The following is a 4,665-nucleotide window of genomic DNA, read 5'->3' as shown; positions in this document are numbered from 1 at the left end:
CACTAAACAACTCAAATGCTTCGTTGTTTTAAATGCGTGTTGAAGTGAGTCCCTGGGTATCCTTAAAAAAAAAGGAAATGCTGCCGTCTGGTTGGCTTAATATAAACAAGGTGAAATGATTTACACTTTTACTTTTGATACTAAAGAATATTTAAAACCAACTACTTTTAGACTTTTACTCAAGTAGTTTTTCACCGGGTGACTTTCAGTTTTACGTGAGTTATTTTCTATTAAGGTATCTTTACTTTTACTACAGTATGAGAACTGAGTACCTTTTCCACCGCTGGTCAAGACAGGGAGAGACCGACATCTAGTGGGGATGATGAGTCCAACACCTTAACCACTAGGCTACCCTGCCACCTCCACACTCTAACCACTAGGCTACCTGCTACCTCCACACTCTAACCACTAGGCTACCCTGCCACCTCCACACTCTAACCACTAGGCTACCCTGCCACCTCCACACTCTAACCACTAGGCGACCTGCTACCTCTACACTCTAACCACTAGGCGACCTGCTACCTCTACACTCTAACCACTAGGCGACCTGCCTCCTCTACACTCTAACCACTAGGCGACCTGCTACCTCTACACTCTAACCACTAGGCGACCTGCCTCCTCTACACTCTAACCACTAGGCGACCTGCCTCCTCTACACTCTAACCACTAGGCGACCTGCTACCTCTACACTCTAACCACTAGGCGACCTGCCTCCTCTACACTCTAACCACTAGGCGACCTGCTACCTCTACACTCTAACCACTAGGCGACCTGCCTCCTCTACACTCTAACCACTAGGCGACCTGCCACCTCCACACTCTAACCACTAGGCGACCTGCTACCTCTACACTCTAACCACTAGGCTACCTGCCTCCTCTACACTCTAACCACTAGGCGACCTGCTACCTCCACACTCTAACCACTAGGCGACCTGCTACCTCTACACTCTAACCACTAGGCGACCTGCCTCCTCTACACTCTAACCACTAGGCGACCTGCTACCTCTACACTCTAACCACTAGGCGACCTGCCTCCTCTACACTCTAACCACTAGGCGACCTGCTACCTCTACACTCTAACCACTAGGCGACCTGCCTCCTCTACACTCTAACCACTAGGCGACCTGCTACCTCTACACTCTAACCACTAGGCGACCTGCCTCCTCTACACTCTAACCACTAGGCGACCTGCTACCTCTACACTCTAACCACTAGGCGACCTGCTACCTCCACACTCTAACCACTAGGCGACCTGCTACCTCTACACTCTAACCACTAGGCGACCTGCTACCTCTACACTCTAACCACTAGGCGACCTGCTACCTCTACACTCTAACCACTAGGCGACCTGCTACCTCTACACTCTAACCACTAGGCGACCTGCTACCTCTACACTCTAACCACTAGGCGACCTGCTACCTCTACACTCTAACCACTAGGCGACCTGCTACCTCTACACTCTAACCACTAGGCGACCTGCTACCTCTACACTCTAACCACTAGGCGACCTGCTACCTCTACACTCTAACCACTAGGCGACCTGCTACCTCTACACTCTAACCACTAGGCGACCTGCTACCTCTACACTCTAACCACTAGTCGACCTGCCTCCTCTACACTCTAACCACTAGGCGACCTGCTACCTCTACACTCTAACCACTAGGCGACCTGCCTCCTCTACACTCTAACCACTAGGCGACCTGCCGCCTCCACACACTGGTCAAGACAGGGATAGGCCGACATCTAGTGGGGATGATGAGTACCTATGAGGCCACATTTACACAGGAAGCCTAATTCTCATATTTCCCCACTAATTGGTATTTTGACCAATCAGATCAGATCTTTTGCCAATCATTGGGAAAAGGGGTCAGAAATGGGCTGCCTGTATAAACTAAGTGATGGAGACCCTCCAATAGATAGATACCCTACAAGACAACAGTGTTTCAATAGATAGAGGCCCTCCAATAGATAGAGACCCTACAATAGATAGAGACCCTACAAGACAACAGTGGATCAATAGATAGAGACCCTACAAGACAACAGTGTTTCAATAGATAGAGACCCTCCAATAGATAGAGACCCTACAAGACAACAGTGGTTCAATAGATAGAGACTCTCCAATAGATAGAGACCCTACAAGACAACAGTGGTTCAATAGATAGAGACCCTACAAGACAACAGTGTTTCAATAGATAGAGACCCTCCAATAGATAGAGACCCTCCAATAGATAGAGACCCTACAATACAACAGTGTTTCAATAGATAGAAACCCTACAATAGATAGAGACCCTCCAAGACAACAGTGTTTCAATAGATAGAGACCCTACAAGACAACAGTGTTTCAATAGATAGAGACCCTACAAGACAACAGTCTTTCAATAGATAGAGACCCTACAATAGATATAGACCCTACAAGACAACAGTGGTTCAATAGATAGAGACCCTACAATAGATAGAGACCCTCCAAGACAACAGTGGTTCTCAATAGATAGAGACCCTCCAATAGATAGAGACCCTCCAAGACAACAGTGGTTCAATAGATAGAGACCCTCCAATAGATAGAGACCTTACAAGACAACAGTGGTTCTCAATAGATAGAGACCCTACAAGACAACAGTGGTTCAATAGATAGAGACCCTCCAATAGATAGAGACCCTCCAAGACAACAGTGGTTCAATAGATAGAGACCCTCCAATAGATAGAGACCTTACAAGACAACAGTGGTTCAATAGATAGAGACCCTCCAATAGATAGAGACCTTACAAGACAACAGTGGTTCAATAGATAGAGACCCTCCAATAGATAGAGACCCTCCAAGACAACAGTGGTTCAATAGATAGAGACCCTCCAATAGATAGAGACCTTACAAGACAACAGTGGTTCTCAATAGATAGAGACCCTACAAGACAACAGTCTTTCAATAGATAGAGACCCTACAATAGATAGAGACCCTACAATAGATAGAGACCCTACAATTCAACAGTGGATCAATAGATAGAGACCCTACAAGACAACAGTGGTTCTCAATAGATAGAGACCCTACAAGACAACAGTCTTTCAATAGATAGAGACCCTACAATAGATAGAGACCCTACAATAGATAGAGACCCTACAATTCAACAGTGGATCAATAGATAGAGACCCTACAAGACAACAGTGGTTCTCAATAGATAGAGACCCTACAAGACAACAGTCTTTCAATAGATAGAGACCCTACAATAGATAGAGACCCTACAATAGATAGAGACCCTACAATTCAACAGTGGATCAATAGATAGAGACCCTACAAGACAACAGTGGTTCTCAATAGATAGAGACCCTACAAGACAACAGTCTTTCAATAGATAGAGACCCTACAATAGATAGAGACCCTCCAAGACAACAGGGATTCAATAGATAGAGACCCTACAGATAATTGAACAAGAGTGACATCTAGTGTACAATGTAGAAAAATTGCAGATCGGACCATGACTTGAGCACGTCTTAATTCTTATCACGTATCCCCAGTGGAGAGAGAGCAGTAGCGCAGGCTATCTTCAGTAAGAGACTGAACAGAGACTCCTAGACAGTCCCGATAGTGGTCCTCTGAGAACATGATCTAAGGACCATTGACTTTAAAGAGCGGCCCCAGATCAGATGTCCCAGGGGGCACCACTGAGATAATAACCCTGGAGTGGAAATAGTCATCTTAGGATCACTGGACTGTATAGTTCCTACATGGCTCTAAACAGCTGTTTTATTTATTGACTCTTTAGCTATACATATGAAACACTTGGATTTATGACAGACTGATGGTTCAACCAGCCAGTGGGAGCTGTTGTATGTCAGCTGATTATTGGAGAGGAGCTGTCACAGCATTTCAAATGAAATCTGCTATCTTATGGGTAAAATACAACAGAATACAACAGAATAGAATAGAATAGAATAGAATACAACAGAATACAACAGAATAGAATAGAATAGAATACAACAGAATAGAATAGAATACAACAGAATAGAATAGAATAGAATACAACAGAATAGAATAGAATAGAATACAACAGAATAGAATAGAATACAACAGAATAGAATAGAATATAATAGAATACAACAGAATAGAATAGAATACAACAGAATAGAATAGAATACAACAGAATAGAATACAACAGAATAGAATAGAATACAACAGAATAGAACAGAATAGAATAGAATACAACAGAATAGAATAGAATAGAATACAACAGAATAGAATAGAATACAACAGAATAGAATAGAATACAACAGAATAGAATAGAATAGTATAGAATAGAATACAACAGAATAGAATACAACAGAATAGAATAGAATACAACAGAATAGAATAGAATAGAATAGAATACAACAGAATAGAATAGAATACAACAGAATAGAATAGAATACAACAGAATAGAATACAACAGAATAGAATAGAATACAACAGAATAGAACAGAATAGAATAGAATACAACAGAATAGAATAGAATAGAATACAACAGAATAGAATAGAATACAACAGAATAGAATAGAATACAACAGAATAGAATACAACAGAATAGAATAGAATACAACAGAATAGAACAGAATAGAATAGAATACAACAGAATAGAATAGAATAGAATACAACAGAATAGAATAGAATAGAATACAACAGAATAGAATAGAATACAAC

The sequence above is a fragment of the Oncorhynchus kisutch genome, unplaced genomic scaffold (assembly GCF_002021735.2).
Source record: "Oncorhynchus kisutch isolate 150728-3 unplaced genomic scaffold, Okis_V2 scaffold694, whole genome shotgun sequence".
Lineage (NCBI taxonomy): Eukaryota > Metazoa > Chordata > Actinopteri > Salmoniformes > Salmonidae > Oncorhynchus > Oncorhynchus kisutch.
This window is presented reverse-complemented; position numbering follows the sequence as displayed.